General features: G+C 42.6%; 1 long non-coding RNA gene across 2 annotated transcripts in view; it reads left to right on the plus strand.

The window, feature by feature from the left end:
* LOC113984416 overlaps nucleotides 1-18,376 on the plus strand; it is a 43,083-nt gene extending 24,707 nt beyond the window's left edge. Inside the window, exons 3-6 of one of the 2 annotated variants that reach the window (XR_003539500.2) lie at nucleotides 539-781; nucleotides 4,218-4,368; nucleotides 5,325-5,384; nucleotides 17,241-18,376. This is a non-coding gene — a long non-coding RNA (uncharacterized LOC113984416). Of the gene's footprint in view, nucleotides 1-538; nucleotides 782-4,217; nucleotides 4,369-5,324; nucleotides 5,385-7,573; nucleotides 7,900-17,240 lie in introns of those variants that run through there. The other variant, XR_005565219.1, reaches the window with a different exon arrangement.
* The last annotated feature ends 1,214 nt before the right edge of the window (nucleotides 18,377-19,590 follow it).

The following is a 19,590-nucleotide window of genomic DNA, read 5'->3' on the forward strand; positions in this document are numbered from 1 at the left end:
ACTGTTCATCCGAGAAAAACTCTCTGAAGGACACCATTAGAGATGGGATTACACAGCATTGTGATGTGAACAGTATAACAGGGGTATAAATCAGACTTCTGAAGTAAATTCCTTAGAAAGAGTAGTAGAGCAGATTCTCCTCTGATAGGTTGCCTCTAGAGTCCTCTGACTTCAGTGGTGTAAGGCCAAGCTACATAGGCTAGGGGATGAAACAAACCATTCATGATAAAGAAGTGAAGTTTTCTAAACAGCTTTTTTGAAGGGCCTTGTTAGAAGCTATTAAGAAAGTCTGAAATTCCCAGGCAGGGGAAGCCTTGAGAAGGATTAAAAATTAGTTAATTTTTAGAAAATAAAAGTCTCTTTCTCATTAAAGCAGCAAAACCTGCTGAGAACACAGATTTAAGATAACCAAGACTAGGGGCAAGTAGGAAAGTTCTAGAAGGGTTGGTAATAATATAATATAATAAATATAATATATGTAATATAACTTCCCCTTCCTGTCTCTCCCCTTCCTACTGCTGACTGCACACTCCTGCAGTTCTCTCTTGTGCTGGCACAGGCAGCCATGCAGCCTATATGAACTTGGCTCACGATAAAAAGAGAAACCTACCCCAGCAGCAAGCCCCAAATATAGATGGAGCAGACAAACTCTGACTAAGGCTAGAAGGAAAGTGACCACAAGCAGCAGTAAAGTCAACCTACACGTTACCACTGGCTGCAAGCAGAAATGGGATGGTTCTCAGAAGAAAACTTCTGTGAAGACATCTTTAGCTGGTGCAAGGTGAGTGTGGAGTGTTGTGGGCAATTTTCTTCTAGAGCCACATCTGCAGATAGAAATTATTCCACAAGATACCTGACCGAGATCTGCCAAGTTGTAACTCAGGTTGAGCCGTGGAGGAATACCAGAAGTGCCAATGGGTCTCCACCCTTCTCCTTTGCTTTGAAAGAGACATGATTTCCCTGTTGGTTTGTAAGTTCAAACTGCTTCAGAACTGCAGGTTTTTATGTGCTTACAGCTTGCAGTGTTAGCAAAAATCAGAACATGCCCACAGCCAACCCCAGCCAGATGGTAGCCCTATTTAACCATGGTAAGCAGGGACCATCACAGGTACACAGCTCTGACCACACAAATCCCACCTCTCATGCACAACTGGGGAAAGTCACACTTCTGTTTTAAACAAAGCTTTAATAACGTATATGTCCTGCAAGCCTAGACAAAGCCCTTGACACTTGGTTTTTGAATGCAAATTATTCAATGGCAAGTGGATGTTTACGTTCAAGGCAAGGCTGACCCAGACCTGCTTGTTGATCAGCAGGTAGACAAGAAACAAATATCACTGCTGGTCATTTTATTTGCGAGATGGGATTTTTGCAAGACCTGAAACAGTTACAGACAGTGCTAAGTCATTCTCCAAATACCACATTGGTAAAGCTCCATCCTTTACTAAGCACTGAAAGTTCAGCCCAGTAGCCAAGAGGGATGTAGGATTGTCGGCTTCTGTTGTGGCTCATGCCCTGAGTCATACTGTTTACAACAAAACAATTGACTGAAAGCCTGGTTCTGTTGTTGTCCTACTCTTTCAGGATCCCGAGTCCTTTCATTATAATGAATATGTTGTTCAAAATATCAGTTCTCTTGCTTAAAGTTCTTCCTGAGAACAAAAGGCAAACTCACTGGGGTATATTTCACTGAACACATAGTTTTTTGTGTTTTCCTGGAAAATGAAGAGTTGACAACATTACTAACGCTGAAGAAGAGAAAATTAATTTCATGATTGGCTAGAAATTATTCCAGTTTTAAAAAAAGTCCTGCAGTGAGAGCTTAAGTTTTTCTTTTTTTTTTTTTTTTTCAGTTTCTTAGCTTTACCATTCTGTATCCTTCATATATATAAAGAACAAAAAGCAAAAATCTGATGTCCATTTGATTATGTACATTTCCCAAAGAGGCTAGTGGCATGAGAGGCTACATGGGATCATCAGCTCTGGAAACCTCTCCTACACACAAAGTTTTTGAAAAGGACTTTGTATTTTCGCTATGTTTATGTATTGAGACTTAAACACACAAATCAGATATGTTTATGCAACCTTCAGTGTCTTTAAATACAGTACTTGGGTCAGTAGCCTTTAAACTTAATGGTGTGTCTGGTTGAAGTCTTCCCTCCTTCCTGCTTCTCCCTGCCAATAAAACATTGTCCAAAGTTGCTCAGTTAAAAACATGAGCAATTTGTTTGAAAATGGAGTAGTGTTAGCCCTCCTCCATTTTGTCAAACTAAAGCACCACGAAAAGGTTAAAAACTGACTAAAACACATTACAGGATAAATAAAAAAGCTTATGAAAACCGAGGGAATTACCAGACCTTCAGGAACCAAGAGCCATGACCTGAGAAGTAAGAACAAGAGGACACTATAAATCAAATCACAAAGCCAAAGAAGTGAACTTTGTGTTAGCCTTAGTCACTAACACAGTGAAATACCCACCACAGGCTATGATTGCCTCTCACTCACATAAGCCACTTCCTTACAGAACATGTGCAGTAAAATGAGACAAGAGAATGAAAAGCCAATGACTATAACTTCAAGTTGTTATGTATATGGAAAATGCCAATCTTTTATTGTCCAAAGTGTATAAAACTGAGCTCCTGGCATACTGAAGGTGTGCCAGCTTTGTGGATTTACCACCCGGCACCCATCTCTGCACAGAGATGAAACAGATATCCAGACTCTGGTGTGGACCAGCTCCTAGCACACAGTGTGAAAGAACCCATATTTGGGACAACAATATGACTGTTTGCCAGTGCAGTGTGTATTTGCACATGAAACATGATGGTCACGCTGCATCACTCCCAAGTACTGACAGCAATTATTTTAAATTCTATTAGATTAATTAATGGAAATCCTTTATGGACTAATAAACACAAAGGTGAGGATACAGTTTATCCTTAAACATCAAACCACTGAAAGATGGCAGTATATCAGCAAAAATATTTCTATGTGATTGTCCTATTCTTGTATTTTCTTCTAAACCCTTGTCTTTGGCTAGTCTCTGAGACAAGACACTGAATCAATGGACATTGTCTGATACCTCTCATAGTTGTAGCTGTACCTAAAAGTTAATATATGACACAGTTGGATGGTTGTTGACATCTCACATCTATTGTAGAGGTGCAGTTTTCATTATGGTTTCTTTAGACAACTTCTTTGTGTGCACTGTGTTTTTCTGGCCCATTGCTTTTCTTCTGCCTTTCCAGAAAAGTTGCACAGATGCAAGACCTAGTCCACTTTCTCTTTGTTCCTCAGTAACTATTCTAGGTAGAAGAAAATACTGCTGTTAATCAGCTCATTTTAATATCTAGCAATTTTTACTGGTTGTCCTTTGAAAGAGACAGAAGTTCAGGTTTCTCTTTTAGCATCTGTCTCTCTGATGTTTCACTTGTACTATGTTGGGGATATTTGTGGCCAGGTAACACTATGAACTGGAGCTGCTCTCACCTGGCAAAAATAATTATGGGCACCAAACAGAAAATGGAAAACAGCTCAAAATCTGGGTTGAGTTCAAGTAAATGTTTTGTTTAGAAAAACAACAGCAAATATTGTAACTTGTACTTTGCATTTCAGCACTGATTTGCTAACTTACCATCACATCTTCTGGTTTGGATTGAAACACTGTGATTATTTCCCCAGGTTTTGGCGTGATCATCAAACAAAAAGCTTACTACTTGATCTCCCTGACTTAGAAAAGTCCAGCTCCTACCTTTACCAGTACTTTCAGTGTGACCTTGAACATTTCCTTCTGTATTCGAGCTTCTTTTTACAAAATAAAGACAATGTTTACAGTCTCCTTCATAAAATACTTTGAGATATGTGGATGAAGAACACTGTAGGAGGTCTAGATTATATGTAGTCAAAAAGAGAATAGGATTCACGTGACTCTTACTTGTTTTCTGTAAATATTTACAACTCTTCTGATAGAGAAGGCTTTAGAGCCCATGAACCAAATATGATTGAAAATCACAAAAAACGAAAACACTAGTAAAGTGCACATCATTAGCTACAGTCCTGCTGGGTGTGTCTTTGATGCTATTGTTAATCGCCACTTCACCAATTATCCTTTGAAGAAGTAAAAATAAATCACAGAGAGATTGCAATTATATTTCTTCTTGGTGCTTTCATTGAAACTGATCTGATATAGAGTGAATAATGTGTTTTTCTTTTCCTAGGAAACCACATTTTCTCAATGAAGTTTTTGCAGACTTGCACTAATATTGATTCCTAGAATAACTGAGGTTAAAAGGAATCTCTGGATAACTCTGGTCTCATTGCTCTCTCAAAGCTGGTCAACTACATCAGGTTGCTCAGGGTCTTACCCAGGTAAGTTTTGAAGAATTGAGATCCCCAGCAGACGTCTCTGGACCCGTTCCAGGGACCGTTCACCGTTCTTCATAGGGAAAATTTTTCTTAACACCATGTCAGAGTTTCTCAACAGCTTTTGCCTGTTACGTCTCATCCTGTCACCCTGTACCTCAGAGCAGGGTCTGCTTCTCTAGACTGTCTCTTTCATTCAGACATACTTCACACACCTTACTGTACACTGACACACAAACCAGAGTCCTGGAAGGCAGCCATAAATAAACCATCCTCCCGCTCTGCAAATAAGTTATCAGGGAGCTGATAAAGACCTTTTATACAGCTCAGGTCTTTAGTTCAAACCAGACCTGACATACTCTTTCACTTTCATGTAAATATGCTTTTTTTTAACACCCTCTATAACTACTAAACTCCACTCCAGCACCAGCTTATCCTCCTTTATTTTTTCCCCTAAACGTAAAGAGACCCTGACATCTGTGAGTTTTAGGCCACTGGAGTCGAAGAGTTTATCCCAGGGAAATAACACTGTATGCTTGCCCTCTTTTTATATTCAAACTTAGGTGCCTGCTACTGCCCTCCAGATGTTGAGGGAGACAGAGCTCTTACCTGACTGGTGCAACCACACTTATGTTCTTCTGTTAACATGCAGACTTGGAGATCTTCAAAGTTCTGATGTGAACAGACTGGCACAATGGCAAATGACCAGTTACATTTTATTTACTTGTCACTGGAATAAACTATATTCTGACCAGATCAATACACTAAGTCATTCCACACTCACTTAAAGCAAACAGAACTAGGAGATTACAGACATCAAAACCTTGATAGCAGCAGCTGCAGTCTTCATCTCAGTGTGTAACAACTTGGTAAGCACAGAAATACAATATCAAAAGAAAATTGCTATAGAAGAAATATAGTTTGAGCCTTACTGTTTTAACTTTGTTTCAACTTTGTTTCAGCAAACAAGTCCCAGAGTGAAACTGGAGACCAAGTTCCCTTTTTTCCCCCATAGGATTGAGGTAAGACCTGACATTGCCTCATCCAGGATACAGTTTAAGTGCTCTGAGACTTTCATTTCCTCTTCAAGCAGATTCTACAGCACAATACATAGCTCAGTGTTCTACTGACTTTATTACAAAAGTATTTGAGGTTACTGCTCAAGTTCAGCACTCAGATAAGCCTGATGAAGTGTCGAGTCAGTTGATAATGGGAAGAGTTATTGGCTGTACATCCTTGCTCGCTGTGTCCACCTCCCGGCCTGCGGCTCGTGCGATGTGGAGTTATGTCCACAGCTGCTGAGGACTCCAGATCAGTGGGATCATATCCACATCACATTGCTGTAATGCCCTGTGGGCGTAAGGCAGATACTGTTTTCTATGGTGGTCAGCACTTTTCCAGCCTGGCAGCATAATGTTTTTCTAGCATGAAACTGAAATGGTTATGTTGCATGCCTTAGGCTCTTGCATAAGTGCATGTAGAGGTGTTTTGAGGGTGCAAAACCTTCTGGGGTATGACTAAAGGATTATATATGGCAGACCTGATGCTGCCTTATCCAGACTGGCTTTTGACCAGAGAGAACTACCTCCAAAACTACACTAAAGTCTTATATAAGAGAGAATTAGTTTTCTATCTCAAGGGGAAAAAAACAACAAAAATAAAAACCCAGTAGCAAAGCCAACCAATCACAGAAAGAAAAAAACCACCAGACCAAAACAAAACAAACCCTAAATCTCAGTGCATTACATAAAGTAATGCTTATTTAATAGAGATATCAAGGAATCAGGACAAGCAGTGGGCTAGAGAGCTGCGTAATTCAGTGTGCATTTGTACCAGCAGAGAGTTATTCCAGATATATGTATGGAAAGAGGAAACAAGGGAACAGTTACTGAATGAACAGAGTTTTCCAGGGAATGACTTGTAGACAGAAAAATATTGCAATCATTCACACTAATATAAGCTGAAAGCAAGGGGAACCCAGCCTGCTGGCAATATGAGACACCCCCATCTCCATGTGGTGGAGAAGCAGAAGGACCACACCACACACCACAGAAGATCAAGGAAACAGGGTTTTCCGGGGTTGTTCACAGGCAGAAGATAATACTGATCACTAGCATCTGATTATAGATGGCGTTAGGACGGCTTAGCCTGTGGATCTCAAGGCAACTCAAGACCCACTGAGACACTTCTTGGCTCATTTCATCCTTCATGTGCAGGTCTGGACACCCAGCAGCCCCCATCTGTGCAATATATTACTATCTGTGGTGCAAGAACTGCACCTAGAATGTGCAGACTGTTCAAGGAGTTAGGTAGGTCACACCTTGCTTAAAGACTTAGAGGGGACCCAGGATTTCTCCTTCTAATTAAAAAAAAAAAACAAAAAAAACAAAACCACAGAGTAAAACCAAATCAACTTTTAAAATGGCATGTATAGAAATTATTAAAATTGCACATTTTACCAAAATGACCCTCTCAAGTCAGACTCATGCCTGTGAAGAGTTCGAGACAGGCTAAAAACTTGGATTTAGTTGTAAAAGAGTAAAGAGACCCAATTATAGTATGTCTTCAGAGGGAATGTATTTCATTTTTCAATTCAGTAACCATCATTCTCTCATGGATCCCTTGCAGAATGATCTATCTCTGACAAAAAAAGAATATTGATCTAATCTTACTGTTCTCAGTAATATCAATAAATAGAGTGATTAAAAATAATTGCTTGTTTCTGACATTATATAATTGTCTCTTAATAGAGCTGGTCAAATAATTTAATGGAATACTATGGTGAAAGAATTAAAACAAAAAATTTCTGTCAGAATATATCAGCTTCTCTACTGTATTTCATTATTAAAAATCTCCAGTTATTTGTGGATAAATTCTTTATTGTCTCCAGATAATATTACTTTTATAAAGCCATATAGCTGTATTCAATATCAATTTTTAAGTTAGAGATAGAAAAGCAGTTTGAATATGCAGTACTTCTAAAACCGAAAAGGCAAAGAATGAGGCAGTGTTTGTATTGATCTGTGTCAAACAGAAGACAGCTGTTAAGATTTTGGCATGCATTCAGACTGTGTGTTTGCTTTTCAGAGACAGACCAAAATCTCCATAGGCCGTAAGTTAAAGAATAAGGAGAATATTAATGACTAATAGGTAAAAGGTAAAGCTTAAAAGGAAAAAAATGTTCCTAACTAAACTTTATCTCTATTTGTAGCATGTTTTCCTCATATGAATTCACTCTGCAAATCAAAAGAACCACTCCAAATCAGAACTTCACAAATATGCAAAGTAATTCACGCAGGAATATTAATTCTAAACCACCTTTATGGAAGATGCTGAATTTTGTGATGGTTGTGGTATTTTTTTCCTAAGAAGGTGCAAAAATCTCATCAACCTACATTGTTGCTTCAGACGTTCTGCAGAGCAGTATGACAAAGTGCTCATGTGCTGAGTGTTTACAGATTTGAAGTCTGGGGTCGAGCATGGCATGAAGCTGTGCCAGGGTTGGTTTATGCTGGATGTTAGGGAAAGGTTCTTCACCCAGAGGGTGGTTGGGCACTGGAACAGGCTCCCCAGGGAAGCAGTCACAGCACCAAGCCTGACAGAGTTCAAGAAGCGTTTGGACAATGCTCTCAGGCACAAGGTGTGACTCTTGGGGTTGTCGTATGCAGGGTCAGAAGCTGGACTCGATGATCCTTGTACTCCAGCCCAGGAGATTCTAGATTACATGTGCCAATCCCTCCTCAGCGGTGAGCGTGGAATCCTGTACCAAAATTACTGTAGACTTTCCTAGTGTCAGTATGGATTTCTAGCCATTTTCTTGTCACAGCTCATCATTATCACCCTGAAGCTTTCTTTCTCTGGGTTTCACTACTGGTAGCACTATGAAATACTCGTTCTGTGCAAAGAAAGATACAAAATTTACACAGTGATGTGTACAGCAACAACATGCCTGCCTGGTGTGAGAGAGGAGGCCTTGAGAAAGGAGTAAACAGGATACAGTGTGGAGGGGTATGGGCATGGAATGATAAGAGCTCAGAGACAAAGGCTCGTTCTGAAGGTCCCAGCCCACCAATGACCTGTTAAAGAAACACAGACCTGGACGTAGGCAAAACTCTTTGCAGGAGTAGCCAAGTGAAAAGAGGACAAGTATTCCATATACATGAAACAAGTAAACTCAGATTTAGTATGGAGTTGCAGACCAGTGAGGAAAGAGCAAGGTGTGAAGGCATTAGAGAAAACATGCAGGGGGAGAAGGAGGGAGATTAGGAGAGAGAAATCAGCACGGTAAAGGAATTTGAATGCTGATGATTTACTCTGTCAATTCCCCTCCAGCTAAGTGGAAACCATCAGCACTAGGACCCAGAAGAGCAGCAGAGAACAAGTGTAACACCAGGAAAAAGGAAGGAAGCTAAGAACTGTGTGTTCAACATTTTAAGCTTTATTATTCTGGAGAATTCTCTCCTTATAGCATTCTTATTTTTGTTTTTGTATAGTAATAATTGTGCCTGGACTGATAATGATTTTTTTAATTAGCTTATTAAGATTTCATTTATACTATTCATAAATCCTTATCTTTACATGCAAGGTGCATTTACTTTTTTCACATAAGATTTTGAGCATAGTATGGCTTAGGTGTGGCTGCCTAACAGAATTTAACACATTCTGCCTGGAGTCATCTGTTGGTGACCTCAACTATGTGGCAAGGAAAAGCTATGCTGAGACTCCCTGTGCACTCCCTGGAAATCCAAAAAAAACTTCTTAGATACAGGGAGCAGATCTTCAGTCTGTTGATGGCTGACAAATGCAACTCTGAATTGCCTGCTGTGACAACTCAGGAGGAAATTTTACACTGGCTCAAAATTATAGCAATAACCCCTCACATGAGGCAGAAGCCTGATTTCCACTATTACAGCTTTTTTCCTATAAAGCCTTAGGAAGGAAGACTTCCTGGAACACATAAGGTACAAATCAGAATCACAGAATCACAGAATATGCAGAGTTGGAAGGGACCCACATGGATCATCGAGTCCAGCCCTTAGCCCTGCACCAGACAACCCCAAGAGTCACACCATGTGCCTGAGGGTATCATCCAAATGCTTCTTGAACTCTGCCAGGCTTGGTGCTGCGGCCACTGCCCTGGGAAGCCTGTAAATACATATCTGTATACTTCTTTTTGGTACTGGCTCTGTCTACCAGAGTTTCCTCAGTTGTCCATGGAGTTGCCAGTAAATTCTGGATTCTGTTTTCCAGGTACTACATGTTAGTGCATGAATTTTTGAAGCACTGTGCAGAGATTTAGTGCTTTGATTTCCATTAAAATTAGTGGTTGATTTGTGGCTAAATCACTGCATGAGAAATACCCCCCAAAATGAAAATATGTCTGTGATCCTAAATATTCCATTTATTAATTTTTATAAAATGTATTTATACACAGCTAGAAAAAGACTGAGGGTCACTGTTTCTTTTATGGGTTGCAAGTAGTACAGAGAGGCTTTTAATACTTGTGGTCTGTCTTAATGGCATCTGTTTCTGTGGAACATCTAAATAAAGTTAGTCTTTATGGTGTTTCCAGTCTGACACTGATCAAAAACAACAACAAAACCATTTCTACGGAATTTGGGAAATAACTGCCTGCACAATTATATATATTCTTTGTATATAAGCCCATTAAAGAGGGCTTATACAGAGAGGCCTGTTAAAACAAACCCTCATGGTGCTAGCTGCTGCACAGAGTAACAACATAACCCCAATCCTGCTAAGAGGGGATGGGTTGGACAGCAAACACATGTGTGAGGAAAGGTAAGGTACTGAAGAGATGGAGCCTTCGGGAGCCTGAGTGATGGATCCATGGAGCCTTCAGGTTCCCAAGACATGCAGTTCCGTGCTCTGCATATTGACTTACCCTAGAGAGCCCTAAATCTTTTCTCCTGAAATACTGGAGGTGGATGAATAGCAAGAGCAAAGGAGAACTCCAGGAATGTATCTTCAGGGTCTAAGAAAAAGTAACTTTCAACACATTCACGGGGTGTTTTTTTTTCATCACTTCCCAGAAACATTCTCACAGTTAGATTTTCACAGTGTGAGTACTTGCAAAATCTATGATTCCCCTATTTACCACAATGGAAAATTAAAAGCTTGATGATACAAGTAGTCCAAACAGTTCTCACAGAATATTAGTGGGGTTACTTCTGACAGACATGGATGTACTTACTTCAATGCTCTATACATTTAGAAAATTAGAAATCTGTTATAATACCATAAACAGAAATCTGTGCTTGCCAAAAAACATTATTTCCACTCAGACGTAAGATCTGAGACACGTGTTCTTCTTGCTTAATTACAGAAGTTTGCTGTTAGAGAACAGAAAATGTGACTCCAACAAACATGTAAATATAACCCATTTGTGCAATTAAACTTTGGCATTCATGCTACCTGCCCCCCAAGTACTCAGGAGACTGTGAATAAAACTCTGAGAGATGCAAATGACTTCTGAGGATTAATGACAGAAAACGTGGAGAAGCTGAGTTCACAAGCCTATTATTACAGAAGCAACACATCTGGACTGCCAAAAGCATCACGAGTTGTTCTCTGGTGCTCCCTCTGGTCGATGTCGGGAACTGTGACTTCAGGGAAAACACGTTTGTAACTGGAAGAGGGAGAATGATTGAAACTTACATGAAGTGAAGGGCAAAATGTGAAAGATAATGAAACTTCCAGAAGAGCCTAAGGTGTTACTTTCCTTTGGAATTAACGATCCCAACGGGAGGTGACATTCAAACCCACTGAAGCAGAACCTGCACCAGGACTAAACTTGACCACACCCACATGTCTTTAATGTATGATTAATGAGCCATGATAGACATACATCATGTCAGTGGTGCTGACACTAATAGAGGAAGATTTTTTTAGCAGAACTCCCTGAACAATGTTATGCCCATGGTAAGTGCTGCAGATATTACATTTAGATAAATGCAACTGGACATGAAGAGTGATTGGAATTTGCTTTAGGGGACTGACTCATTTATTCAGGAGAAGGAAATGATTATAATCTATTCTTTTTATTCAGTATTCACAGACATTCCAAGAATTATACGTGTGTGTTGGGCAAACCTATTCAGATGCTTGAGACTTGTGAAATAAGCCAAGCACATGATGGGGCAGAACAGAAGAAAAACAAAGATCCACAGGAACCCGTTGCTCATGGGAACTCTGGAGTTTATGGTTAAGTGGCTCTTCTTCTGCCCACCTTGATATGTAGCTAGAAGTCCTGCCCCTGTTTTGGCATGCTTCTGTGCTGGCAGCTGCAAAGGATTATACTGGAGAAAGGAAGGTTATATCGTGTGCAGTAATCCCAGAATGCATATATGGGAAATAGAAAAGTAGTAAGGGACTGCAGCAAGGGCCAAATCTTCCCTTATCTTTACTAGCAGCTTTTTGAGTTTGGAATAAATTTGCTTTGTGTTTGGAATAAAAAGATACTAACCACTCAGCATCAGGGATAAGAGATCATCAGCATAAGAGATGTCTGCACCATTACTCCTGTTCCAGCCTCCTGATTCTCTACCACTGATTCAACTGCTTATTTAATTTTAAAAAACAGCACCAATGACCAGATGTACCAATGCAGCTCAAGATGAAGGGCACGGAGGAGTCCTTCATAGCCATGTTGCAACAACATGCCACCACTGCCCACCCTTGGTTGACATTCAAAGCTTTATGACTCTTCACCTTCCACCATTCACCAGTTCGGAAAGGCGCTTGGGGAAGCAGTCAGCTGTTTGGACAACTGGGTATTGTCTTTGCACCATATAAGGCAAAGGGGGTTTGGAATCCTGAAGGACAGTTTTTGGTTGAGGTGAAGGCAAGGATATAGGTCAAGTGACTGTGGGATGCCACATATGAGTCTAGCAGGTAAAACCAGCCTCCTCCTCCTCTGGAGACAGTGTGCCATGGTTGTTTGAATTCAACTCCTCTTTCCACTGTGAGTTCAGAGTCTTTGAACTAAAGTTTAGCCTCAGCCTCAAAATACTTAAGGCACAGTGCCTGTGACTGTTGCACTCTTGAACTTCTTGGAGAAAACAGCTTTTATTTCGTAAAGGAGGATCAGGCAGCTGACTGCAGGGTGCCTTCAGTCTTCAGAATCACTCTGCCCAGCAAAGCAACTCAGCTTTCTCTAAACAGTTCTCTCCACAAATCCTGTTTAGATTCCAAAAGGCTATCTTTCTGGTTTGTTTGGAAAATCACACAGTGAGAAAAAAAACTTTAGAGGAAACAGCTGCTACCTTGATTTGGTAGGTCTCTGACTTTATCAGGATTGCTATTAGAAAATGCAGTCAGTAACTAGGGCTAAAATTTTGCCTGAGGTAAGATCAGGTTAACAGACATATTTAAAAGCCCCCCTGTTTCTACCCGGTGTGTTGCTACTGCAGAGGAGGCACTTCAAAAACCCTGGGATGCTAAACCAGTTTTGGATTTCATTGTAGGTGGACCCTCTAAGATGCTGACAGCCTTTACAAGCAAATGAAAATCTAGAAGCTGTTGTGCCAGTAAAGTCCTGTTGGTTCACCCACTGCAGAACTCCTTGAATGGTCCTATCACAATGTGCTGAAAGGGCTCTCAAGATGGGCACCATGAGATAATACTGTTAATACACTAGGGAGAACTACTGGAACACATTCTCCAGCGTAGCTCCATATGCAGGCTGGAGGACCACATGTGCCTCTGAGTGGAAGCCCAGAGTGTTCAGGAGACAGAAAAGGCTTACAGACTCTTAGGGAGATTTTCCATAACACTGAAACAGCTTTTAAAATTTGGCTCTTCCATCCCTGGAAAATTCCTTACATTTGCACCTAGCAGCTAGATTGTAGTTCCAAAACGATGCCAGTGTGTTTCAGAACCCAGCTGTCCCTTGCCCCCTCTAGCATACATTACCTTGCAATTCAGCTGCCTTTTGTGGCTGTTTAATGCTGAAAACAGAATTCTGCACTTCCCTAACTCTGTGACTCAAGGGAGGAAGATCTGGTTCTGCGGTGTGGCCTCTTCTAGCACTGGTAATAATGAAAGAGCTCTCCATCGGGGTTACTTGAGTTCAGAGACATGACACAAATGCAGCGTGCTGCTTTATCAGCCAGCAAAGTGCAGCTGCTTCTAGGCTGAAATGGAGGAAGTTTTTTAACAGCAGAGCACAGAGGATACCTGAGAACAGAAGATAGCTGTGTTAAGAAAGAGAAATAGCCTAAATATGCACAAGGGTAGCGTATGCCTTGTGCAACAACAGCAAGCCAGCAGTAGCTATAGCCAGAACTAATAAAAGCTCAATGGCAATCTCTTTAAAAGCAGCTAGCATTTGGAGGTTTTGCTAGGGAAGGATCAGGAAAGGCTAAGCCCATTCAGTAAAAGCAAGCACTCTCAGTCCAAATGAGAGCTCCCAGTCTTCTGGGAAGAACTTGGAAAGATCAGAGATGTAAAACGCAAGGAGTGGTTCCAGCAGAGCAGACACTTGCACATTAGGTCAATGAGAAGCATTAAAGTACAGCTACTTCTAGTGCAGCAGGCATGTGAAGGACAGGGAACTGGAGAATTCTTAGTGTGCAGTGATCCTTAATACAACCCACTTTGTGACTGTCTGACAGGACTTTCTGGTAAGAGCTGAAGATAATCTAACAGAGCAGCTGCAATTAACACACAAATACTTCAGGGAAAAGGTAGAGACTTGCTTCTCTGCCTTGTTTCCTGAGTAATGCTCAAGTGAGCAGGCATCTGGAAGAAACAAAGTCAGAGTAATAGAGAAATTTTTCTTAACACTGCCCATACTTCAGTTTGGTCACTTGCATTCCAGTCTCTTCCCCACCTAAAGTGTCGTGGTAGGTGTCCACACAGTTGCAGTGCTAGGAACATTGTACATTAAAAAAATAAAAAAAAAATAAAAAGCAGATGCCAAGCAGATACCTTTGAGAGATATTTAGTCAATAGGTATCATAATCCCTTTCTACATTGAATTCACTTGTAACATGATGATTGTCTCAGCAAGCATGGACCAGGGGTGGACTGAAGCATAAGCGCAGGTGATTACCAGACTTCACCTATTTATATCAGTCAGACTCCATCTATTCACAACAAAACAATAGGATGACAGTTTTGCATCTCTCCAGAATGGAATTACCTATCTTTCTTGTTTCAAGGGATGTGTGTTAAATCTGAAAACTAACGATGGTGAATCTGCTCTGCTGAGGTGACCAGGGTGTGGTTTTGAAATCTGGCTCTCATTTTTTGAAACCATAAAAGACAAGGAATCCATGTAAGTTTTGGGATATGACAGATGACTGCTAAAGAAAATTGTTGGCCTGCTGAGCCACCGCAAACTTGTCAGGACTTTGGAGATACAGCTCCCTAAACAAAAGAGAGCTGGAGTGAGAAAACAGCGGTAGAGGGGAAGGGTATAGCTCTCCTAAGGTAAGAGTGTTGCTCAATTTCATCTGGTAGTTTAATGAGGAGAAATGTTTGAAGGTGGATGCTGCTATAGTAGTATTGTTACATACAAAGTGTGAGAACTTAGCTCCTTCTCTCATGTTTTTATATGTACAAGAGATACTGATCCGCGAGAACTTAACCAAAGCACATGTAGCAGACCCATGACTCACCCCTCTTTTGCTACAGAATTAGTTCTGTGCCTGTCATGTGTCAGCCTGTTCTGTGAAACCACTTCCTTCATTTACTTTGTCTCGATGTCACGGCTTAATCACTTGCTGTTGAAACCAATCTGGGGTTACAGTAAGTCATTCACCTTATGTTTGAAAGCAGCCTGTATGCACAGAGCAAATTAGAGGCAAATTTTCAGCCTAGCATCAATATGACTTCATCAATAATAATGTGCTGTGTTGCAGAATACATTTACATTATGTAGGGCAGATTTGTTTAACAGCTCAGCACTAAGAAGCTCCAGAGAAATGAAATTGACAGATTTCCCATTGCAGTTCAATCCCCACTGAGCAACAGACAGCTGCACAGTTGGAGGGATGTGGAAAAGCTGTACCCTCGCTTCCCATGATGCAGTGAGCAGAGTTCAACAGGGGATGAGGATCTAGGCCTAAAATCTAGCACTTTTAAGCTGTCAGATGTGAACTGAAGCCTGAATTTCATTTCCATTTTGTGAGTCTCTTGCACACTTACCTTCCTTTCTCGTGCTTTTTCAAATATTCTTCTGTGGCTTCCTGGCTCGGTTGTCAACACAGAGGACAGGCATGTGAGTGTAGATCACCCTTACAGTCAAGGGGCCTTTTAAGAGCCAAAAGAGCGAGAGGAGTCATAGCAGGAAGAGGTAAGTTTGACAGAAGGCAAAATCAGCAGCACAACACTTAAGCAGCTGCAGTGAGGTGTGATCCATCTCAAGGTCCTGAAAACAAAGCTCTGCTTTAACTAAACGTACTTAATGGAGGGTCTGATTTTAATGGGAGAGATCAGGCCAGGCTTTCTGTGTGTGTCAGGGATAACAGATCCTAACAGTAAAGTCAGGCAGCAACTTTATTGATATCCAGCTGGTGAAGTTCAATTCCTAATAACTGAGATTTTCAACAGCAACTTGGGCCAGATCAACTTGTCTCTCACTGGCCTCAGTAAACATTTAACCATGCATTTAGGAAGCAAAGCAAGGTGGACACTTGGAGAAGTGGCTGCCCAACTTTTTTTGTAAAACCAACACTGAATCAGCATCCTGAAATGAAATGCTAAAATGTCTGCCATTTACCACTTCGGACTGAATTTAACATGGCCTGTTCCAGTGTTAGGAAAATGCATTGTAAACACTTGAAGCCAGAAATTATTTTCAAATTGTACTGTGAGAAATCTAGTATTTCTGAAGGTGCTGTAAAACAGAAATGGTAAGGTTTTAGGAATGCCATTGTCCGACTGCCTGGACAAACATGAGGGGTTTTGAAATAATACATTCTTCTCTGCACACTTTGAAGGTTCATACCAACTTTATCTTTCCTTCTCTATTGAAATATACTTGCGGCCTCTCTGTGCTGTTCTCTGGGGCAGTTGTGTTTTGTTTCAGCATGTTCAGGTCGTGGGAGAGCAGTTTGTTCTCTGAGGTTAAATACTTTTAATACTATTTTAATATTATTTATGTTCCTTAGGACTGGGCCACGCAGTATCTGGAACAATTGTTTGTGAAGCATTTGTGGAGAATACCAGTAGACCTAGGAAAGAGTAAAGCCAAGTGTACAGGGAGCTTTCATTTTAGAAGAAACATGGCCATTTCAGTCTTGGAAAAAAATGTAGACAATCTCTCTACACTTAAAAGAGAAAACAGAAGAAATTCGCATCGATGTAACTGAAACACAGGTTTAGCAACCCATTGTATTGAGCAATGGTATGATGTTTCCTACGGTCACCACACCTACTCAGTTTAAGACAGTTAAATCAGGCAATAGTCTCACTTTCAGAGAAATGCACATTTTGAGGTGAAATCTGCCATAGGAGCTCTTCTACATTATGTTTACAAAAGGCGGAAGAGGTGATCTAGGAAGAACCCACCAAGGTTTTCACTCATATAGCTTTATGTACAGCTGTAAAGCACCTGCAGACTTTCTGGCAGGGTTTTTTGGTTGTAATAATCACCATCGCCTATCTCTCAATATACTCAACCTCGAGAAATACTAAACAGCAGTGCTCTTTGTGCTCTGTAAACTGTAGTACAATTTGAAGCTTGCAATAGCTGCAGCACGTTATTCACAGTTTGTAGGAATTAAATTCCAGAGGAGGCAGAGGAGATGAACACAGACTGTGACACAGACTGTGCAGTGCTGCAAGCCTCTCTATTACAGCATCTGTGCCGTGCCATTCTTGACATTAAACACCCTCCTTCTAACGTTTTCCAGAACAAATTCCCCCCTACAGCGCTGCGCGAAAGAAGAAAGCAAGAAAGCTGGGGATTTATTGGCTTCCCCGTGGGACTCCAGGTTCCTCGTGCGGCTGTTTATAAAACAGGCAGCTTCCCAGCTGGAGCGCGCCGGTCCTGCCGCGGGCAGATGGAGCGTCGCACCGGTCACACCTCTGCTGGCTGGCCCTGCGGCGGCACAGCAGCTGGCCCGGGGCAACCCTCGGCCCAGGATGGTTTTCGGTCCTTAACCACAGTCCACCCGGAAGCTGCTTAGGACCATAAAGTCTAGCACCTGTAGATGCTGCTGATCTATGCTGTCTACATAATCATATGTAGACACACTATGCATGTATATGAGGGTTGATGACTCTTCACACGCTGGAAACTAACACTGCGGTCAGAGCCTGTCTGGCTCAGCAGCAGCGTGAATTACCCAAACCTCCTTAAAGGAGATCATAAACACCTAAAAAGTAAGTCTAAAGTGAAGCCATTTCTGTTCTTGTCTTCGTCACCTTCGAGACGAAAATCTGTTACCACACCGATAATTTGTTAAAGCTACTGAACACAGCCTTGCTGTTGGCAAGTAAGGCGGCGGCAGCTGGTGCCAGGCTCGGTGCGGTGCGCGGCAGCCCGGGGGCTGGGGCTGGGGCTGGGTTTGGGTTTGTTTTGAACGGCAGCAGCACATGCGACCAAAGCTCGACTTGTGTCTGTGTGGGACGTGGCAGCACCCAACAATCGTGCAGCCCGGACCAGAGAGCGGCTCTCCCGGGGAGCGGGGCGTTGGTAGGCAGTGGGTGGAAGCAGAGCAGCGCTTCCCTCTGTACCCCTCACCCCCCCGCACCCCCCCCGCCAGGAGCTCGGGGGTGGCTGGGGGCAGGAAAGGGAACGGGGGAGAGGGGGGCGGCCCCCCCTTCCTTCTCGCCAGCACACGCACGTACCAACTTTTTTTCCCGGTGGACGAAGCTGATTTAAAAGTGATTTCCAACCTATTTTTAATTCTATAAAGTATGCATTTTAATTTAAATAGGTCGTTGCATGTCCTCTGCGTTTGCTCTGAGAGAAAAAAAGCAGAATGGTGTGTAATTAAAACTGGATTTTGATTGATGGAATGTCATGATGAGCTAAATGATACCATCAGGATGTCATTCTGAGCAATACGGACTGAGCAAAAACGGACAGATGCAGGGGGCACTCGCTCCTTTCTGCCACGTTACCGGCACCCCCACGCCCTTGTCTGCCTATACTCTCCCCCGGTTCTGTCTATACTCTCCCCCCCTCCCCGCGTTTCCTGCCCCCATCCCGGGCAGCCCCCCCGTGCCCGCGGCCCGGGCGGGGCGGGGGAAGCGCTTCCCGCGGCTGCGCGCGGCCCTTCCCGAGGGCGATGACTCCCAGTTACTCCTCACCTACTTGGCGGCGGCGCTGCCGGCGGGGTTACTGCCGGTCATCCCGCCCCGCTCCCGCTGCCCGCTCCCTCAGGCACAGCGCTCCCGGGACCTCGGCCTTTTTCCCCCCTCCGGGAAGTGTCAGTGCCGGGAGGGCAGCGGGAGCCGCTGCGTGCTGTGTTTGTCAGCTCCCCCTCCCCTCCTCCCACCACCGCCGCCGCCGCCCCCTCCTGTTTCGCAGCCGAAGGGTTATGTGTGCTTTGCAGGGCTCTCGCACTGTGGATGCTCCAGAGCTTGCTCATCCCGAGCGCTGGCGAGGGCCGCGCGTGTTTTCGGCGCTCGCCCAGGGTGGCGGAGCGCGGGGTTACTGCCGGTCACAGCCCTCCGCGGGGAACGGGGGAAGGGGGGAGGGAAGTGGGTGTGTTTGTGTTGTGCCTCCGAACGTGTAAACCGTACTTCTGCCTTGCCTTTAAACGCCGCTGGCAAAATTGTAACGCGAGCCGGTCCTGCGCCACAATTACCGCGCGAGGTAATTTTCAGTGGTCCCAGCGGTGACGCTGCCTCTGAATGAGTCTTCTGTTGGGCACAAAGATTAGACCAGTACTGTATGGATTTTAGCATGAAAGGCTTACTTCTGCTGAGAATTTTGATCTTGGATCAACCGTAAGTGCTCAAAAGAGACTTACAAAAAGCCCAGGCCAACACGAAACCATTCTTTCTGAGCTGGAAGTCTTAAATGGAGAAAACAGTGGGGGAAAAAAAAAATTCTGAGGTCTTTTCTAGCAGCAAACTGAAATCTTTGCTCGCTCTGTAAGAGCTGGGTATCTCTACAGTGTTAAAACCACAGTGGTCAGGCATGCACAGCAATTTTTAAAAGAGCTAAAATAAGTATGTTGTAGATGTGACATGTGAATCCTGCAGCTGGGTTGAATTCTGTGCTTGGAGAGGCTTAAATACATACTCCCT

This window comes from Pipra filicauda, unplaced genomic scaffold (genome assembly GCF_003945595.2).
Source record: "Pipra filicauda isolate LSUMZ 115617 unplaced genomic scaffold, ASM394559v2 scaffold441_size551697_pilon, whole genome shotgun sequence".
Classification (NCBI taxonomy): Eukaryota; Metazoa; Chordata; class Aves; order Passeriformes; family Pipridae; genus Pipra; species Pipra filicauda.